The sequence below is a fragment of the Bubalus bubalis genome, chromosome 18 (assembly GCF_019923935.1).
Source record: "Bubalus bubalis isolate 160015118507 breed Murrah chromosome 18, NDDB_SH_1, whole genome shotgun sequence".
NCBI lineage: Eukaryota > Metazoa > Chordata > Mammalia > Artiodactyla > Bovidae > Bubalus > Bubalus bubalis.
The window spans coordinates 49,424,945-49,446,920 of NC_059174.1; the positions used below are offsets into that span (position 1 = coordinate 49,424,945).

Sequence of the window (21,976 nt, forward strand, 5' to 3'; positions counted from 1 at the left end):
AGTCAGCAAGAAAGTTCACTCACACTGATAATTGTCATAAATAACTGAGATAAATGGTATAAAAGCTTTTAGTAAGCTCTTTAAAAGAATTACACTTTATATTTTGGATGCTCAGGAATTTAAACCATTAGAGTTTTGTTAAATTAAATTCAATGATGAGAATTCATTGAATATTAAATCAATTTTAGAGAAAACGGTGAAACATTGAGTTCTGAACAAGTCTATGTTTATTTACCTTTTCCTTTTATGAAAAACACTAAACATTTTTAAATTTATTAAGTACATATCTCCTATGACAAAAGAAAAATTGTGCCCTAAAATATGCATGTCTTATACGTTACAAAATATACTTTTGATAAAAAAAATTAAATTGCCTATTTCTTGATTTTCAGTTTTAAGGGATTTTGCTAATATGATATGATTTAACATCTACTAAAAATACATGGGAATTTCAGCCTCAGCATCAGTCCCTTCAATGACACCCCGGACTGATCTCCTTTAGGATGGACTGGTTGGATCTCCTTGCAGTCCAAGGGGCTCTCAAGAGTCTCCTCCAACAACACAGTTCAAAAGCATCAATTCTTCAGCACTCAGCTTTCTTCACAGTCTGACTCTCGCATCTGTACATGACCACTGGAAAACCATAGCCTTGACTAGATGGACCTTTGTTGGCAACGTAATGTCTCTGCTTTCTAATATGCTGTCTAGGTTGATCATAACTTTCCTTCCAAGTAGTAAGTGTCTTTTAATTTCATGGCTGCAGTCACTATCTGCAATGATTTTGGAGCCCAAAAACATAAATTCTGACACTGTTTCCACTGGTTCCCCATCTATTTCCCATGAAGTGATGGGACCTGATGCCATGATCTTAGTTTTCTTTTTTAAATCTTATTTATATAACTTTACAATATTGTATTGGTTTTCTGAATGTTGAGTTTTAAGCCAACTTTTTCACTCTCCTTTCACTTCATCAAGAGGCTTTTTAGTTCCTTTCACTTTCTGCCATAAGGATGGTGTCATCTGCATATCTGAGGTTATTGATATTTCTCCGGCAATCTTGATTCCAGCTTCTTTCTTCCAGCCCAGCGTTTCTCAGGATGTGACTTTAGCAAGAATTGTGTACATTTCAGGATTGATTAAGAAATATAAGTTAATTGAGTAAATGACTTTTATTATTAATAGTAAGCTGCAACAATCCTGGAATTTGGTTTTCTCTCTCTGTTAACAGAACACACTTTTTCTGGAATATGAGCTGCCTGGAGAACAGATGGTAAGTCTCTTTCTCTAGCTAACTCTGAGTGTTCCAGAGGAACTGTGAGGCATCTCAGAGGGAAATACTAGATTAAGTAGCATCATGGTATGTTAAACACCATGGGAAGCATTATCAAGTGAATGAGAAGCCTTCTCAGATTATACTGGGATGGATTATTAACAGAGATTTGCTAAAAAAAATTATGAAATTCCTACGAACCTGGTAGGTCCCAATGTCATAATTAGGACATACCAGGGCATACCAACTTCTGCTACTGAGACATAATTCTGGTTATTGTAACCAAGTTCTTAACCCATTACATTGTGCTCAGTTGTGTCACTATATCTTTCAGTCTTTAAGTCAGTCACACATAGTTGTACTCTGATGGTTTTGCAAAAGGTCTTCATCTCAAAGAAGATTCATAGGAGAGACCATTTGACGAGCACTGCTGTCTGATCAGTTTCACATTATACCAGGCAACTAACTGGATAAGATATTTTAAAATCCCAGTTAAAAAACCCTGCTGGTATTATAAAGTGTTTAACAAAAGATGAAATACTGAGTCAACTTGTACATATAGTTTTAAAGTTTATGGGTTTTTTGTTTTTTTTTTGCTCTGAAATATCATTGATCTGTTGGCTTTCTAGATAAAGCCCAGCCCTTCCCCTCAAGCTACTAATGATTGACAGCAATTGAATAAATGCCCTCTGTGAGTAAAACGGAAATATGTTACTTTTCTTCGCTTGGTTTCTCAGAAGTTAGAGATGCTTAACTCTGAGCAGCCTTATCAGGTAAATAAAAATGACTGTCTCCTGACATTTGCAATAATCTTCATATTTGGGGGCCCTTATGAAGAGAGAAATCCGCAAGCAAAATCAAATGGCAGGATTTGGGCCTGGACTTCCTGAGGTTAGAATGGTGTTGGTTCCTTGTCTTCTGGAATTCAGTCTGAGACTTCTTTTGTACATATGGTTTTATGATTTACTTATTTAGCATTCTTGGAGGCTGGTCTTTGACGTAGCGCACAGGCTCTTCATTGCTAGTGCGGGCTTTCTCTAGTTGCAACACTAATTGTGAGCGAGACAATTCCAGCTCTAGCCTCACAGCAAGGACCACTGAGACACCGCATAGTTATCACATGGAAACACTCAAAAACTCATCTTGCTTGTTGCCCTCTAAAATAGGAGGACTCTTTGGAAAAATATCCAAATCATTAATCATTATTCTCATTGTAATATGCTTTCATATTTTTCAAATGTTTGTCCAGGGGCTATGACAAGGTGATCAAAGAGAGAAATAATATTTCTTAACACAACTGTTGATGCTAACAAAGCTTGGAACTTGAGATTATTTCCAGCTCTTGTGTCCTTTCTCAAATCAGATAGGTTGACTCCCCTTGGAATTGTAGCCAAGAGGAACTTATGAGGCCTTCGTAGATCCCCACCCATGTGCACCTGCCTTTCATCTAGGAAAAACAACTTTAGTCAAGAATGTAATTAATCATAGCAGTGAGAAAATACAGAAAGAAAGGAAACTGTCAAAGAAGTCAAATAATAATATGTAGCAATTAAACAAACTCATGGACTGTTAGTTCTTCCTCAAGGGCTATGAATATTCGGAGCCAGGACCTTTGACCCCTTTTACAGAATCTGAAACCTCTGCCAGATGGAAGAAGTGAACTATGCCGCCCACAAGCAGGAAGACCTGAGACCGGTGGAACCACAAGGGTGATGCTGCTGCTCCCCAAGACCTCATCATGGACCCAACAGAAGAGCGTCCTCAAGTTGATCAGGCTCTGCTCCTTGAACAATATAAGACTCCTCAAACCCCTCCAGGACCAGACACATGGCCTTTCATTTATTTTAATATTTTATTATTTATCTATTTATTTGGCTGCGTTGGTTCTGATTTGCAGATGCGGGATAGTCCCTACCTCTGGTGGGATCTTGCTTGTAGCACAAAGACTCATCAGCTGTGGGGCAAGGGCTCAGCTGCTCCTGGACTGTGAGATCTTAGATTCCCCACCAGGGATCGAACCCACGTCCACTGCATTTCAAGGTGGACTCTAAACCACTGGACCCCCAGGGAAGTCCTAGGACACAGTCTTGAGGGCAATTTGCCTGCTTGGTCCCCCCTGTGGGGCTAAGCAGTAAAGCTAGTTTTTCCATTTCACTTAAATCTCTCTCTCAGATGTAATCTGGCCCCAGTACACAGAGGCCCAATTTTGGCAAGGAGATCTGGAGGGAAACCAGGAGCAATTGGAAGAACCGGATCCTGGGGGCAGGAGGGCTGAGGGACCTGAGTCCCAGCCGGGTGGAAGGCTGCGAGGTGCCAAACGGGACATTCTGGAGGGGAGCCCTGAGGAGGCGTCCTGTGGGCAGCAGGGGCGGCGCCCGCACAGACGGGCTCCTGATCTCAGCGGAGGGGCTAGAGGAACCCGGGCGGCCCCTAGAGGAGTCAGGGGCACAGGGCCCAGGCGCCAGTCTTCTAGGGACAGAATAGGGTCAGAACAGAGGGAAGGAGAAGCTCTGTGCACGGAGGACCCCCTGAGTGTGAGGACTGCCCCGGAGGGGAAACGTGTGGACGACGGTGTGGCCTCCAAGAAGCTCCGTGCTTCCCAAGGCGGGGCCCAGGAGGCTGGCGGTTCCAACAGTGCTGGATGCACCTGAGGCCTCTATTTGCCTCAAGGAGGGAAACTGGGAATGCAGCCCCGTCCCTCCCCCATCAGAGTTATTCCTCACCCTGACTTTCCCCTCCCATCCTTCAGGGCAGTGCCCCTCTCTTCACCCCCTGCCCCCTAAACTCATCGCCCATCCCCAGCTTTTCTAGATTCTTCTGGGCTCTGCACACTCCTAGGCTTGCCCCATCCTCGATTCTCTGCCCTCCCCGCACTCCAGGTTCTAGATTTCAGACACGCTGGGACCTGGGCTGCAGTGCTTCCACGTGGACACACATCTTGAGCCACAGACAAGAAGGAAAGGAGAAGGGACTAAAAACAACTCTACATACATGAACAGCTGGGGCAAATGATGCACGAGATAAAAAAAGAAAAAAGATCAAAACTCCAGTCACCCCTTTGGAGCTGGAGAACTAAAGTGGGGTCCTGGACGTGATGCCTGCACACAGCACACCAAGCCTGTGGGCAGAGCTGGATTTCAGCCCTCCCGCCCAATGCTGGACCCAGCCTGCCCTCACCCCATTTAGTGCACCAGATTTCCCATGTGTGCCCCTATACCCCCCCAACCCCCCAGGAGCAAACAAGGGAACTTGTCACTTGTTTGACTCCCTGTTGCACTCAGAGCCCCAATAAAACCTTGTCTGAATTTCCTTTCTGGCCTCTTATCAATGTCTATTGACTTAGGTTTCCAAGAACCCCGATGGGTTGCATACCCTCCGGCTCTGCACACTCCTAGGTCAACACCCTCCTCCCTTTCCTCCCTCCCCGCTCCCTGTGTTCTAGACTCTTCTGTCCTCAGTGCCATCCCTTCCCTGGACCCTGGATCTGTTTTGTCTCCACTCTGGTCTCCATTTGGTTCACCTACTCACACATCTCAGCATTTCTCAAACTCGGCTGATGCATGACTTTGACTTCAAGGTGGGCATTCACTTTCCTACAGAGCTTCTCCAGATGCTGCAGGCCCCACCCAGACCACTTCTAAGAGAAATCCTGCTCTTCTCAGCTTGGTCCCAGCTGGAGCCTGGAAAGCCTGCCCTCTGTCCCACTCTCTAGACCCCACCCCAAGACCTCTCACCATTGGCCTCCCTCACTTCCCTTGGGCTCAAGTCCAGGAAGCCTTTACTCACACACCCAGGCTCAACTCAGTTCGTTTTAAATTCTAAAATTATTTCATTGACACTTTTGAAAGGCACTTTCCATTTACAGCTCTTACAACATATTGCCTATATTCCCGTGTTGTACGCTCCATCCTTGAAGCTGCCTTAGGGCTTCTCAGGTGGCACTAGTGTTCAGGAATCCGCCTGCCAATGCAGGACGCACAGGAGACACAGGATCAATCCCTGGGTAGGGGAGATCGCCTGCAGAAGGAAATGGCAACCCAATCCCAGTATTCTTGCCAGGAAAATCCATGGACAGGGGAGCCTGTCTTCCTCGCAGCAGTTGGTACCTCCCCCTCCCCATATTTAAGCTCCTGCCCTCCCACTAGAAGCCACTACTTTCAAAATATCCTTCTGATGCTTTTTTTGTTATATCCACTACTGGCCAGGAAAGTAGTGTATATAACGATTTTTTTTTTTGTTATATCCACTACAAGAAAACAGTATAAAAGTATAAAAACTTTTTTCTTATATCCACTTCATATACAGTCAAGAAAGTTCTGTATATAGAAACAAAGTGTTACTTTGTGCCACTTTGTTGGATACTGTGCTGTAATCCAACAGCACAGTAAGGAGTAGCCAAAACACAGCCTCTAGGAGATGGAGACTTCCCATATGTCTGTCAGAGCAAGTAAATTCAGGACCTAGACTAAAAGGAACAGAAACCCTCACTTTTTCGGCATGGAGACACTGATTTATTTAACCTCCAAGACAGACCATCCACCAAAATGTTCATCAATAGAGAAATAAAGGGTAACTGGTCCATCTATATACTGAAATACACTCAGCCATCAAAAAAACCGAAGGAAAGAAGGCCATTGGCAGCAGCTTAAATGGACCCACAGATGATCATAAGTAAGTGAAAGACAAATATCCTAAGATATCACTTCTAGATGGAATCTAAACATGGATACAATAAACTTCTTGACAAAACAGAAACAGCCTCCCAGACTTAGAAACAGTCCTTATGGTTACCAAAAAATGAAGGTTTGGGGGCAGGGAGAAATTAGGAACATGAGAATAACAGATACACTAGTGTTTATAAAATAATCCACAAGGACCCCCTGCAAAGCACAAGGAACCCTACTCAACATTCTGTAATGACCTACATGGGGAATGAAGCTGAAAAAGAACATATAAGTCATGTGTGAATTATTCAAGTTGCCGTACAGCTAAAAAAAACACACAAACCACAGTGTAAATTATCTATATATTCCAATTCAAAATAAGTGGCAAAAATAGACCAACAAAACAAACAAAACTGAAGACTCTATTCTGCTCAGGCCTTGGGACCTGGGCTGATGTCACATCCCTGGAGCCTGAGTAGGCTTGGGTCCCCAGACTGGACTGTCGTGGAGATGAGGGTCTGGGGAGGGTGCACCAGGCAATGAGCCCCCCACCGCAACAGACATGAACTTCCTTTTCCCCTCTGTATGAGCCCACAGTCTCCAGACCCAGGCGGGTCCTCCTGCAGCAGAACAAGCCATAGTGCCCCCAAAGGATGGTGGAGCCTCTGGACTGGAAGAACTTTGCAAAGTCCCCTGGGCTCTGCGTCTCCTGGTGGTGGGGTTGGGGTTCCCACCTCCAGCTTCCTTCCTTAGCGTCACCCCACCTGTGGATGACACCCCCTTCTGCAGAGTGGTGTTGCAATCGGGATCTGTCTTGGGAATGGAGGGTAAGGGGGAGGAAGTAAGGAGACACAAGCCTTAAGCACAGCCACTCTCACTGACAACCCAGAAATAGGACTTGCCCTAAGGCTCTGGTTGCCCAGGTACCCAGAGTTGGGCATGAAGAAATGCTGCCACCTTGTGGCCATTTCCCACAACAACCGCTTGAAAGCCGGGGCTGATGGCTATTCACAAGCCTGCCCTTAAGAAATACCCTGGGGTAAATCACCGGAAAAGAATTCAAAACAGGGCAGACCTTCAAAAAGCTAACTGCAAGATGTAAGTTGTACTCACAGTGTAGAAAATAAACAAGGACCTGGACAGATACTCAACATCACAAATTATAAAGAACTGCAAATCAGTACTCGAATAAGGTTTCACCCTACACTGGTCAGAATGACCATACATCAAAATGTCTATTCTCCCAGTGTTATTGGGAAGCACATGGAAGCAACTAGATGTCCACGGATAAAGAAGTTGTGTATGTATATACAATGGAATAATATTCAGCTATAAAAAGGAAAAAAGTTGAGTCAGTTCTAGTGAGGTAGCTGAAACTACTGCTGCTGCTGCTGCTGCGGCTAAGTCGCTTCAGCTCGTGTCCGAATCTGTGTGACCCCATAGACGGCAGCCCACCAGGGCTCCCCTGTCCCTAGATTCTCCGGGCAAGAAACTGGAGTGGGTTGCATTTCCTTCTCCATGCGTGAAGTGAAAGTGAAGTGAAGTCGCTCAGTCGAACCTAGAGCCTGTCATACAGGTGGACGTAAGTCAGAGAACAACAAATATTGTATATTAATGATATATGGAATCTAGATAAACGGTATTGATGAACCTGTTTCAGGAAGGAATGGAGACCAGATATAGAGAAGGACTGGTGGACTAGGGAAGGAAAGAGTGGAGCGGATGGAGAAAGTTACATCGATATAGATACACAGCCGAGTCTCAGACAGACAGCCTGAGAAGTTGCTAGATAGTACAGGGAGCCCACCTGGTGCTCTGTGATGAGCCAGAGGGGTGGGATGGGGTTGGGGGGAGATTCTCGAGGGATGGGTATACATGGATATAAATATAATTATGACTGATTGACATTGTTGCATGGCAGAAACCAACATGACATTGTTAAGCAATTTTCCTCCAATTAAAAAATAAAACATTTTAAAAAGATTGTATGCTAAGTCACTTCAGTCATGTCCGACTCTTTGTAACCCATGGACTACACAGTCCATGGATATTCTCCAGGCCAGAGTACTGGAGTGGGTAACCTTTCCCTTCTCCAGGGGATCTTTGCAAGCCAGGGATCAAACCCACGTCTCCAGCATTGCAGACGGATTCTTTAGTAGCTGAGCCACAAGGAAAGCCCAAGAATACTGGAGTGGGTAGCCTATCTACTCTCCAGGGGATCTTCCTGGACCTAATTAAGCTGAAAAATTTGCACAACAAAGGAAAACACTGACTAGAGAGCAATGACATATGAATGGGAGAAAATAGGTACAGATCATGTAGGATTCACTGATACGAGGACCTGACACAATAAGCAAGGTGGCGTGTGCAACCAAAAGCAGCAGACTCACTGATAGTTTGAATGACTAGTGGTTTCTAGTGGGAGGGCAGGGGCTTCAATATTGGGGAGGAGGAGTGGGAGGTACAAACTGTTGGGAGTAAGACAGGCTCCTCTGTCCATGGACTTTTCCAGGCAAGAATACTGGGATTGGTTTGCCATTTCCTTCTGCAGGCGATCTCCCCTACCCAGGGATCGATCCCGTGTCTCCTGTGTGTCCTGCATTGGCAGGCGGATTCCTGAACACTAGTGCCACCTGAGAAGCCCTAAGAAAGCTTCAAGGATGGAGCGTACAACATGGGAATATAGGCAATATGTTGTAAGAGCTGTAAATGGAAAGTGCCCTTCAAAATTGTCAATGAAATAACTTACTTTTAGAATTTAAAACAAAGGAAGTGAGTTGAACCTGGGTGTGTGAGTAAAGGCTTCCTGGACTTGAGCCCAGGGGAAGTGAGGGAGGCCAATGGTGAGAGGTCTTGGGGTGGGGTCTAGAGTGTGGGACAGAGGGCAGGCTTTCCAGGCTCCAGCTGGGACCAGGCTGAGAAGGGCAGGATTTCTCTTAGAAGTGGTCTGGGTGGGGCCTGCAGCATCTGGAGAAGCTCTGTAGGAAAGCGAATGCCCACCTCGGAAGTCGAAGTCATGCTTCAACCGAGTGAGAGATGCTGAGATGTGTGAGTAGGTGAACCAAATGGAGACCAGAGTGGAGACAAAACAGATCCAGGGTCCAGGGAAGGGATGGCATGAGGACAAGCATCTAGAACACAGGGAGGGGGGAGGGAGGATAAGGAGGAGGGTGTTGACCTAGGAGTGTGCAGAGCTGGAATGGTATGTTCCCCACCAGAGTTCTTGGAATCCTAAGTCAATAGACATTGATAAGAGGCCAGACAGGAAATTCAGACAAGATTTTATTGGGGCTCTGGGTGCATCAGGAAGGGAGTCAAACAGGTGACAAGCTGCATTATTTGCTCCTGGGGGGTGAGGGGGTGTCGGGGCGCGTGTGGGAAATCTGGTCCATTAAGTGGGGTGAGGGCAGGCTGGGTCCAGCATTGGGCCGGAGGGATGAATGACAGGTCTGCCCAGCCCCTTGGTGGTGCTCTGTCCAGGACCCTCTTTAGTTCTCCAGCTCCAAAGGGGTGACTGGAGTTTTGATCTTTTTTCTTTTTTTATCTCGTGCATCATTTGCCCCAGCTGTTCATGTATGTAGAGTTGTTTTTAGTCCCTTCTCCTTTCCTTCTTGTCTGTGGCTCAAGATGTGTGTCCACGTGGAAGCACTGCAGCCCAGGTCCCAGCGGGTCTGAAATCTAGAACCTGGAGCGCGGGGAGGGGCAGAGAATCGAGGATGGGGCAGGCCTAGGAGTGTGCAGAGCCCAGAAGAATCTAGAAAAGCCGGGGATGGGCGATGAGTTTAGGGGGCAGGGGGTGAAGAGAGGGGCACTGCCCTGAAGGATGGGAGGGGAAAGTCAGGGTGAGGAATAACTCTGATGGGGGAGGGACGGGGCTGCATTCCCAGTTTCCCTCCTTGAGGCAAATAGAGGCCTCAGGTGCATCCAGCACTGTTGGAACCGCCAGCCTCCTGGGCCCCGCCTTGGGAAGCACGGAGCTTCTTGGACTCCACACTGTCGTTCACACGTTTCCCCTCCGGGGCGGTCCTTACACTCCGGGGACTCCTCCGTGGCGCAGAGCTCCCCCTTCCCTCTGTTCTGACCCTATTCTGTCCCTTGAAGACTGGCACCCGGGCCCTGTGCCCCCGACTCCTCTCAGGGCTGCCCGGATTCCTCTAGCCCCTCCTCTGAGTTCAGGTTCCCATCTGCGCGGCGCCACTCCTGCTGCCCACAGGGCTCCCCTCCGGAATGTCCCGTTTGGCACCTCGTAGCCTTCCACCCGGCTGGGACTCAGGTCCCTCAGCCCTTCTGCCCCCAGGACCCGGTTCTTCTAATTGCTCCTGGTTTCCCTCCAGATCTCCTTGCCAAAATTGGGCCTCTGTGTACTGGGGCCAGATTACATCTGAGAGAGAGAGTTTTAAGTGAAATGGAAAAACTAGCTTTACTACTTTGCCACACACGGGGGACCAAGCAGGCTAATGCCCTCAAGACTGTGCCCTGGGACTTCCCTGGGGGTCCAGTGGTTTAGAGTTCACCTTGAAATGCAGTGGACGTGGGTTCGATCCCTGGTGGGGAATGTAAGATCTCCCAGCCCAGAAGCAGCTGAGCCCTCACCCCACAGCTGGTGAGTCTCTGCACTAAAAGCAAGATCCCACCAGAGGTAGGGACTATCCCACATCTGCAAATCAGAACCAAGGCAGCCAAATAAATAGATAAATAAATAAAATATTAAAATAAATAAAAGGCCGTGTGTCTGGTGGTGGAGGGGTTTGAGGAGTCTTATATTGTTCAAGGAGCAGAGCCTGATCAACTTGAGGACACTCTTCTGTTGGGTCTGTGATGAGGTCTCGGGGAGCAGCAGCATCACCCTTGTGCTTCCAGCCGGTCTCAGGTCTTCCTGCTTGTGGGCGGCATAGTTCACTTCTTCCATCTGGCAGAGGTTTCAGATTCTGTAAAAGGGGTCAAAGGTCCTGGCTCCGAATATTATCGATAGCCCTTGAGGAAGAACTAACAGTCCATGAGTTTGTTTAATTGCTACGATATTATTATTTTGACTTCTTTGACAGTTTCCTTTCTTTCTGTATTTTCTCACTGCTATGATTAATTACATTCTTGACTAAAGTTGTTTTTCCTAGATGAAAGGCAGGTGCACATGGGTGGGGATCTACGAAGGCCTCATAAGTTCCTTCTTGGCTACAATTCCAAGGGGAGTCAACCTATCTGATTTGAGGAAAGGACACAAGAGCTGGAAATAATCTCAAGTTCCAAGCTTTGTTAGCATCAACAGTTTGTGTTAAGAAATATTATTTCTCTCTTTGATCGCCTTGTCCTCACCCCTGGACAAACATTTGAAAAATATGAAAGCATATTACAATAAGGATAATGATTAATGGTTTGTGATATTTTTCAAAAGAGTCCTCCTATTTTAGAGGGCAACAAGCAAGATGAGTTTTTGAGTGTTTCCATGTGATAACTATGCGGTGTCCCAGTGGTCCTTGCTGTGAGGCTAGAGCTGGAATTGTCTCGCTCACAATTAGTGTTGCAACTAGAGAAAGCCCGCACTAGCAATGAAGAGCCTGTGTGCTACATCAAAGACCAGCCTCCAAGAATGCTAAATAAGTAAATCATAAAACCATATGTACAAAAGAGAGTCTCAGACTGAATTCCAGAAGACAAGGAACCAACACCATTCTAACCTCAGGAAGTCCAGGCCCAAATCCTGCCATTTGATTTTGCTTGCAGATTTCTGTCTTCTAAAGGGCCCCCAAAATATGAAGATTATTGCAAATGTCAGGAGACAGTCATTTTTATTTACCTGATAAGGCTGCTCAGAGTTAAGCATCTCTAACTTCTGGGGAAACCAAGCAAGAGAAAAGTAACATATTTCCGTTTTACTCACAGAGGGCATTTATTCAATTGCTGTCAATCATTAGTAGCTTGAGGGGAAGGGCTGTGCTTTATCTAGAAAGCCAACAGATCAATGATATTTCAGAGCAAAAAAAAAAAAAAAAACCATAAACTTTAAAACTATATGTACAAGTTGACTCAGTATTTCATCTTTTGTTAAACACTTTTATAATACCAGCAGAGTTTTTAATTGAGATTTTAAAATATCTTATCCAGTTAGTTGCCTGGTATAATGTGAAACTGATCAGACAGCAGTGCTCGTCAAAATGGTCTCTCCTATGAATCTTCTTTGAGATGAAGACCTTTTGCAAAACCATCAGAGTGTAACAACTATGTGTGACTGACTTAAAGACTGAAAGATATAGTGACACAACTGAGCACAATGTAATGGGTTAAGAAACTTGGTTACAATAACCAGAATTATGACTTGGTAGCAGAACTTGGTATGCCCTGGTATGTCCTAATTATGACATTGGGACCTACCAGGTTTGTAGGAATTTCATAATTTTTTTCTAGCAAATCTCTGTTAATAATATCCATCCCAGTAGAACCTGAGAAGGCTTCTCATTCACTTGATAATGTTCCCCATGGTGTTTAACATACCAGTGATGCTAGTTAATCTAATATTTCCCTCTGAGATGCCTCACAGTTCCTCTGGAACACTCAGAGTTAGCTAGAGAAAGAGACTTACCATCTGTTCTCCAAGGCAGGTCATATTCCAGGAAAAGTGTGTTCTGTTAACAGAGAGAGAAAACCAAATTCCAGAATTGTTGCAGCTTACTATTAATAATAAAAGTCATTTACTCAATTAACTTATATTTAATCTTAATCAATCCTGAAATGTATGCAATTCTTGCTAAAGTCACATCACGAGAAACGCTGGGCTGGAAGAAGCAGAAGCTGGAATCAAGATTGCCAGGAGAAATATCAATAACCTCAGATATGCAGATGACACCACGCTTATGGCAGAAAGCAAAGAAAAACTAAAGAGCCTCTTGATGAAAGTGAAAGAGGATAGTGAAAAAGTTGGCTTAAAACTCAACATTCAGAAAACTAAGATCCTGGCATCAGGTTCCATAAACTCATGGCAAATAGATGGTGAAACAGTGGAAACAGTGTCGGATTTTATTTTGGGGGGGCTCCAAAATGACTGCAGATGGTGACTGCAGCCATGAAATTAGAAGACGCTTTTTCCTTGGAAGGAAAGTTATGACCAACCTAGATAGCATATTCAAAAGCAGAGACATTACTTGGCCAACAAAGGTCTGTCTAGTCAAGGCTATAGTTTTTCCATGGTCATGTATGGATGTGAGAGTTGGACTGTGAAGAAAGCTGAGTATCGAAGAATTGATGCTTTTGAACTGTGATGTTGGAGAAGACTCTTGAGAGTCCCTTGGACTGCCAGGAGATCCAACCAGTCCATCCTAAAGGAGACCAGTCCCGGGTGTTCATTGGAAGGACTGATGTTGAGGCTGAAACTCCAATTTATTTTTAATAGATGTTAAATCATATCACATTAGCAAAATCCCTTAAAACTGAAAATCAAGAAACAGGCGATTTAATTTTTTATCAACAGTATATTTTATAACGTATAAGACATGCATATCTTAGGGTACAATATTTCTTTCTGCATATGATATATGTACTTAATAAATTCAAAAATGTTTAGTGTTTTTTCAAAAGGAAAAGGTAAGTAAACATAGACTTGTTCAGAACTCAATGTTTCACTGTTTTCTCTAAAATTGATTTACATTTTCAATGAATTCTCATCATTGAATTTAATTTGACAAAACTCTAATGGTTTAAATTCCTGAGCATCCAAAATATAAAGTGTAATTCTTCTAAAGAGCTTACCTAAAAGCTTCTATACCATTTATCTCAGTTATTTATGACAGTTATCAGTGTGAGTGAACTTTCTTGCTGACAAATTTTGCCACAGATATGACCTAGTGACTAGCAGTAGAACTAAGTACAGTGAAAGAATGTTGGTGTCTCGTGTCTCCAGTAATCAGACACAGTTAACAAGCTAAACTTATGTCAGTACCACACAGAGACTTAATGTTGAACATTTCCCAGATTTTGTGACTCAGAAATACTCCATTTTAAAGCACTTATTGTACTTTTAGTCAATGGAATAGAGCTCATTTAGAAGTTAATCTCAGGAATATTTTCTAAAGACAAGGACACACATGGAGACATACACACGAGCAGACATCTGTTTCATCATTTTACATTTCATGAATCAGGCACTGCAATTAAACTTGTCAGTTGATGAAAAACAGAGAGAATCGTCAAATGTTCACACTTGAGGTCAAAGGCTTCTTTTTTTTTCCTCCTTCCACCCGTCTCCTGGCTCAGTTACAGTTCTTCTAAATAAGCCAAGGCTGAAACGCAGGCAATGTGGGCTGTGTTTGTATTAATACTTAGGGACATGGTGAGGCTTAACATCAACATTTATCCTAAGAATATCTTTGTTCTCTCAGGGTGAGTGTTCTAGACAACTAAAGTGTGTTATCAAGACACACTCTCCAACTGCACATGCAAAAACAACCAGTTCTGAAATTTCAAAAGAGTTTCATCTCAACCATTTTCTCCAAAGTCTAAAGTTTATTGTGACTACATAGTGTTAAATTATTTTGTCCTTGTTGATAGGTTTAAACGTGTAGGTTGACCAGTCATCCAAAATGTGTCCTAGGAGGTTATCAGAGGAAATCAAAGGAGCATTTCCCATTATGATAAGACACCTATGAGCCAAATACAAACCAGACCTCATTAGCTGATGGTAACCTTATATGAGGGGGAAGACACCAGAAAGCATAAAGCTCAGAGTGGCTGTTTCCAATTCCTGCCAAGTCCATGACCTGAGTCCTTAGACCTCACAGGTGGGATTTCCAATATGAAAACTAACCAGACAGGCACTCAATGTTCCCCAGATGGAAACAAATGTTCCTCAGATGGACATGTTGAAGGAGCCTCGGATACACAGCGGGGGACTCACCCAGATGCTGGCCAAGATGTCTCAATGTCCAAGAAGGTGTCTTTCTCCTTCCTCAAAATAATTCCTTGGAGCAGCAAAATTCAAACTGGTATGGGCTAGAGGAAGACAGGAACATCCTTGAGGCGAAGGTGGCCTTCCCACCCTCTAGGGTGGCCCTTCCTCTTCCCTCCTCTACCGCCTTGGTGTCCCCACTGCCCGCTTGGTGGACCGAGTATGACTGGGGCTCAGCCTTCTTGACATGGGTCGTCAAGGATCAGGCCTCTGAAGGAATCTTCCCAGCGTTCCAACCTTCTGGAAAGAGGCTGCGTGGAGGAAAATCTAGAGAGTGTGATGGAGCCAGGGGACACACATGGGGTCACCCCTAAGCCAACCCCACACGGGACTCCAATTTTGTTACACAAATTCAGCCCTTGCACACCAAGGCAGAGTGAAGTCTGTAAGAAAGAAGTTTGGTGAGGTAGAAAGAAAGAGCTTTACTGCTTTGCTAGGAAAATTGGCCCACATTGGCCTAGTGCCCCCAAGACCATGAGTCCCAGCCTAGAGCGGCTATATGGAGTCTTTAGTGTTCATGGAGCCATGGCCGGTGTTGAGGCAGTGGGGAGGCCGCAGCATCAACCTTCTTGTTCCAGCCGGTCTGGGGTCTACTTGCTGTGGGCAGCAGTTCACTTGTTCAGCCTGGTGGGGGTTTTGGTAAGTGCAAAATAGCTCACACATAAGCCACAGAATATTACCAAGAGACCTTGAGGAAGAAAAGTCCTTGACTTTGTTTGATGGCGCCAGTATTATTTTTTCTTGTTTGACATTTTCCCCTTCAGAATCCTCTCACTGCTCTGATGAAATTTATTCTTTGTTTTCCCCCATCCTCGCCAGAAGGCATGAGGGATCTTTGTTCCCCTACCTGGATCCAACTTCAGCCCATGACTTTGACTGGTGGAGTCTTAGCCACCAGACCACTAGGGAAGCCCCTAAATGGATTATGTGGTGAAAGATTTTCTACAGACAAAAGGCTGGTGGAGGACTTGACTGGGAGTTTCTTCTGGGAAAGCCTGAGTGGGTCCTGCTTGGTTACAATCTGGCCCTTCCCTGGTCTGCCCCTGCCTGGCCTATCAGCCCTCCAGGAGAAGGAAGTCGGCACAGAAACAGGCATGAGGCCACAGGAGAGCTCAGATGCCCTTTATTTCTTTAGGGTGAAGTGGACACGTTGTCAGGGTGGCTGAGGGGTAAAGAATATGTCTGCAATGCAGGACATGGCGGGGGCTTGAGTCTGGTCTCTGGATGCATAAGATCCCCTGGAGTAGGGAATGGCAGGCCACTACAGTATTTTTGCCTGGGAAATACCCTGGACATTGGAGCCTGGGGCACCACAGTCCAAAGGGTCACAAAGAACCATGGAACAGGCACACAGGCAGGAAGGTAACATTCGTGCATTGCTGGTAACAGCAAATATTCCATTTCTGTATTTTGTCCTGCTTCCTGCAGTGAAGGAACCAGTACAGGAAGGCAAGCTGGTAATCTTTGTCTCCTGAACACAGTTATCATCATGTCAGTGATGTCTCTCCAGGTTCAAATCACTCTTGTTGGTTAGGCAGGCAGAGTTGGGATGTGTAAATCATAAGGAAACTGAAATCTTGGTCATAAACATCCCACACTGATAAGTCCTCTAACACAATAGTGCATTTTCTTAAAACTTCACAAGAGCGGCTCCTCCCCTCTGCTGTGACCCTATTCGGTTCCTTGAAGACTGGCGTCTGGGTCCTTGGCGCCCCCAGCTTCTCTCAAGACCACCAGGGCCACTCTGCTCGGATTAGGAACCAGCCTCCAAGTTCCCAGGTCTGTGCCACAGCACTACCCCTGCTCCCCACACTGAGCCCCTCAGGGCTTCCCTTAAGAATGTGCCCCTGAAAACCTCCCCAAGCCCTCGACCCCAGGGGGGCTCAGATCCCTTGGCGCTCGCTCCTCCAGATCTGGCCCTTCCCCTGCCCTGTGCCTGGCTGGAGCCTCAGCTCAGCAGGGGAAGGAGGTCAGCACCCAACCAGGCAGGAGACTGATCTCGGCCTGCAGTGACTCGAAGCAGGGTTTCAGCCCTGGCCAGAGACTGAGGTCGGGCTGGTGGGAGGGAGAGCACTGGATCCTAAGCACTAGACCACCAAGGTGAATGGCTGGTGACAAACCCTGACTCATTATCTATGTAGAGGTGAATCCCCACCTAGAGATGGAAAATGGTGAAGCAAGCAAAGTGTTTATTAGGAGGGAAAGGGTGCTTGTGGGTACACATGCCAGAGGGCTCAGAGAGAGTGGGCGAGTCGGGCCTCATGGTAGTTAGGATCACTTTTAAGGGGCATTTCTTCTGGATTTCCTTTAGCCAATCATCTTGCTTTTCCTGGCTCTGAGTCCCTTTTTGGTACACCTCAGGGTCCCCCTGGGCTTGTCAGGTGGCTCAGTGGTAAGAACCTGCCTGCCAATTCAAGAGACACTGGCTCGATTCCTGGCTTGGAAAGATCTCCTGGTGGAGATAAGGGCAACCCACTCCAGAATTCTTGCCTAGCAAATCTCAAGGAGCCTGGTGGGTTACCATCCATGGGGTCACAAAAGATTCAGACACAACTTGGTTACACAACAGCACTAAGATTCAATCTAGCCATTGAAATGAAGAAGAGTTACATGTAACAAGAAAGATACATGTAGGGCTTCCCTGGTGTTCCAGTGGTTAAGGGTCCACCTGCCAATGCAGGGGACATGGGTTCCATCCCTGGTCCAGGAAGGTTTCACGTGCCTTGGGGCATTTAAGCCCGTGCTCCACACCTACTGAAGCCTGCCTGCGTAGAGCCCATGCTCCACACCTACTGAAGCCTGCCTGCCTAGAGCCCATGCTCCACAACAAGAGAAGCCACCACAACAAGAAGCGTGTGTACCCCATTTAGAGAGTAGCCTCCACTCACAGCAGAGAGAAAGCCCACACACAGCAACAAAGACCTAGTGCACCAAAAAAATAAAATAAAACCGGAAAAACATATTGCAATAACAGGAAATGACATGAGGAATGTTCATTTGTGGTTAGACCACTCTGGTGAGAATGGAGTAAACACACCTGCTGGAGAAGTTTTCACACTTTCAGGCATGGTGGTCCTGTTGAAGAAACCGAAAACACTACAGAGCACAAGTGTGATCTGCCTTGTAAATCCTTCTTGGGGCCCTCCTTTCCTAGGAAGATTTCTGAGCTGATCCACTCCAGCACCACAGACAGCTCCCACTTCTGCCCTGCCTTTTCCCAGGTCATCAGGAGCTCAGCAAGCAGAGGAGGGCTGTTGACGGCCTAGACAATATGATAGGTGGGATGGGAAAGAGTTGGCTGAGACTAGGGGAGGCTTCAACATGGACGCCAGGAGGGCATACTGTGGGCAGGGATTGGAGACAGAGACTAGGAAGCTGTAAGTGAGAAAGGGCACGCTGACGACATGAGTGCAGGTGGCTGCGACCCGCGCACTTAGCACGACCTGTGGCACTTAGCACAGCCGAGAGGAGCTACCCCATGTCCGAGGTCAGGGGCAGAAGCCAGGAGGACCCCATGCCCGAGGGGCGGCGGCCAAGAGGAGTTACCCTACGTCCAAGGTCAGGGGCAGCGGCCGGGAGGAGCTACCCCACGCCCGAGGCCAAGGGCAGCAGCCAGGTGGAGAAACCCCATGCCCGAGGCCAGGGGCGGCGCTGGGAGGAGCCACCTCATGCCCAAGGTCAGGGGCGGCAGCCGGGAGGAGCTACCCCGCATCCGAGGCCAGGGACGGCGGCCAGGTGGAGCAACCCCATGTCCAAGGAGTGGTGGTTGTGCGGGCGCAGGAGGGCCTAAGGAGCTATTCCATGTTCAAGGTCAGGACGGGCGCCTGCGAGGAGATACCACTCTTCCAAGGTAAGGAGCAGCAGCTGTGCTTTGCTGGAGCAGCCGTGAAGAGATACCCCACGCCCAAGGTAAGAGAAACCCAAGTAAGACGGTAGGTGTTGCAAGAGGGCATCAGAGGGCAGACACACTGAAACCATACTCACAGAAACTAATCAGTCTAATCACACTAGGACCACTGCCTCATCTAACTCAATGAAACTAAGCCATGCCCATGAGGCCACCCAAGACGGGCGGGTCATGGTAGAGAGGTCTGACAGAATGTGGTCCACTGGAGAAGGGAATGGCAAACCAGTATTCTTGCCTTGAGAACCCCATGAACAGTATGAAAAGGCAAAAAGATAGGATACTGAAAGAGAAACTCCCCAGGTCGGTAGGTGCCCAATATGCTACTGGAGATCAGTGGAGAAATAACTCCAGAAAGAATGAAGGGATGGAGCCAAAGCAAAAACAATACCCAGCTGTGCATGTGACTGGTGATAGAAGCAAGGTCCAATACTGTAAAGAGCAATATTGCATAGGAACCTGGAATGTCAGGTCCATGAATCAAGGCAAATTGGAAGTGGTCAAACAAGAGATGGCAAGAGTGAATGTTGACATTCTAGGAATCAGCCAACTAAAATGGACTGGAATGGGTGAATTTAACTCAGATGACCATTATATCTACTACTGTGGTCAGGAATCCCTCAGAGGAAATGGAGTGGCCATCATGGTCAACAAAAGAGTCCAAAATGCAGTACTTAGATGCAATCTCAAAAATGACAGAATGATCTCTGTTTGTTCCCAAGGTGAACCATTCAATATCACAGTAATCCAAGTCTATGCCCCAACCAGTAACGCTGAAGAAGCTGAAGTTGAACGGTTCTATGAAGACCTACAAGACCTTTTAGAACTAACACCCAAAAAAGATGTCCTTTTCATTATAGGGGACTGGAATGCAAAAGTAGGAAGTCAAGAAACAGCTGGAGTGACAAGCAAGTTTGGCCTTGGAATATGGAATGAAGCAGGGCAAAGACTGATACAGGTTTGCCAAGAAAATGCACTGGTCATAACAAACACCCTCTTCCAACAACACAAGAGAAGACACTACACATGGACATCACCAGATGGTCAACACCGAAATCAGATTGATTATATTCTTTGCTGCCAAAGATGGAGAAGCTCTATACAGTCAGCAAAAACAAGACCAGGAGCTGACTGTGGCTCAGATCATGAACTCCTTATTGCCAAATTCAGACTGAAATTGAAGAAAGTAGGGAAAACCACTAGACCATTCAGGTATGACCTAAATCAAATCCCTTATGATTGTACAGTGGAAGTGAGAAATAGATTTAAGGGCCTAGATCTGATAGATAGAGTGCCTGTTGAACTATGGACTGAGGTTCGTGACATTGTACAGGAGACAGGGATCAAGACAATCATCATGGAAAAGAAATGCAAAGAAGCAAAATGGCCGTCTGGGGAGGCCTTACAAATAGCTGTGAAAAGAAGAGAAATGTAAAGCAAAGGAGAAAAGGAAAGATATAAGCATCTGAATGCAGAGTTCCAAAGAATAGTAAGAAGAGATAAAAAAGCCATCCTCGGTGATCAATGGAAAGAAATAGAGGAAGACAACAGAATGTGAAAGATTAGAGATCTCTTCAAGAAAATTAGACATACCAAGGGAACATTTCATACAAGGATGGGCTCGATAAAGGACAGAAATGGTACAGACCTAACAGAAGCAGAAGTTATTAAGAAGAGGTGGCAAGAATACACAGGAGAACTGTACAAAAAAGATCTTCAGGACCAAGATAATAACCATGGTGTGATCACTGACCTAGAGCCAGACATCCTGGAATGTGAAGTCAAGTGGGCCTTAGAGAGCATCACTACGAACAAAGCTAGTGGAGGTGATGGAATTCCAGTTGAGCTATTTCAAATCCTGAAAGATGATGCTGTTAAAGTGCTGCACTCAATATGCCAGCAAATTTGGAAAACTCAGCAGTGGCCACAGGACTGGAAAAGGGCAGTTTTCATTCCAATCCCAAAGAAAGGCAATGCCAAAGAATGCTCCAACTACCGCACAATTGCTCTCATCTCACACACTAGTTAAGTAATGCTCAAAATTCTCCAAGCCAGGCTTCAGCAATACATGAACCATGAACTTCCAGATGTTCAAGCTGGTTTTAGAAAAGGCAGAGGAACCAGAGATCAAATTGCTAACATCTGCTGGATCATGGAAAAAGCAAGAGAGTTCCAGAAAAGCATCGATTTCTGCTTTATTGATTATGCCAAAGCCTTTGACTGTGTGGATCACAATAAACTGTGGAAAATTCTGAAAGAGATGGGAATACCAGACCACCTGACCTTCCTCTTGAGAAATCTGTATGCAGGTCAGGAAGCAACAGTTAGAACTGGACATGGAACAACAGACTGGTTCCAAATAGGAAAAGGAGTATGTCAAGGCTGTATATTATCACCCTGCTTATTTAACTTCTATCCAGAGTACATCATGAGAAACACTGGACTGGAAGAAACACAAGCTAAAATCAAGATTGCTGGGAGAAATATCAATAACCTCAGATATGCAGATGACACCACCCTTAAAGCAGAAAGTGAAGAGGAACTCAAAAGCCTCTTGATGAAAGTGAAAGTGGAGAGTGAAAAAGTGGGCTTAAAGCTCAACATTCAGAAAACGAAGATCATGGCATCTGGTCCCATCACTTCATGGGAAATAGATGGGGAAACAGTGTCAGACTTTATTTTGGGGGGGCTCCAAAATCATTGCAGATGGTGACTGCAGCCATGAAATTAAAAGATGCTTACTCCTTTGAAGGAAAGTTATGTCCAACCTAGATAGCATATTCAAGAGCAGAGACATTACTTTGCCAACAAAGGTCCGTCTAGTCAAGGCTATGGTTTTTCCTGTGGTCATGTATGGATGTGAGAGTTGGAATGTAAAGAAGGCTGAGCAGCGAAGAATTGATGCTTTTGAACTGTATTGTTGGAGAAGACTCTTGAGAGTCCCTTGGACTGCAAGGAGATGCAACCAGTCCATTCTGAAGGAGATCAGCCCTGGGATTTCTTTGGAAGGAATGATGTTAAAGCTGAAACTCCAGTAGTTTGGCCACCTCATGCAAAGAATTGACTCATTGGAAAAGACTCTGATGCTGGGAGGGATTGGGGGCAGGAGGAGAAGGGGACGACAGAGGATGAGATGGCTGGATGGCATCACTGACTCGATGGCCGTGAGTCTGAGTGAACTCCGGGAGTTGGTGATGGACAGG

General features: G+C 45.8%; 2 long non-coding RNA genes and 1 pseudogene across 3 annotated transcripts in view; 1 reads left to right on the forward strand and 2 right to left on the reverse strand.

Moving 5' to 3' along the window:
- The window catches only part of LOC102391053, a 214,638-nt pseudogene that overhangs the window by 8,652 nt on the left and 184,010 nt on the right, over positions 1-21,976 (reverse strand).
- Positions 1,257-3,118, forward strand: LOC123465096. The gene is made up of 3 exons (XR_006640163.1): positions 1,257-1,270; positions 1,900-1,961; positions 2,899-3,118. It is a non-coding gene; the product is annotated as an uncharacterized LOC123465096 (long non-coding RNA).
- LOC123330130 overlaps positions 10,619-21,976 on the reverse strand; it is a 31,680-nt gene continuing 20,322 nt past the window's right edge. For both annotated transcript variants that reach the window (XR_006640158.1, XR_006640159.1), the window contains exons 3-6: positions 14,819-14,913; positions 12,512-12,554; positions 11,813-11,874; positions 10,619-10,862 (exon numbers count right to left, since the gene is read on the reverse strand). This is a non-coding gene — a long non-coding RNA (uncharacterized LOC123330130). The remainder of the gene's footprint in view (positions 10,863-11,812; positions 11,875-12,511; positions 12,555-14,818; positions 14,914-21,976) is intronic.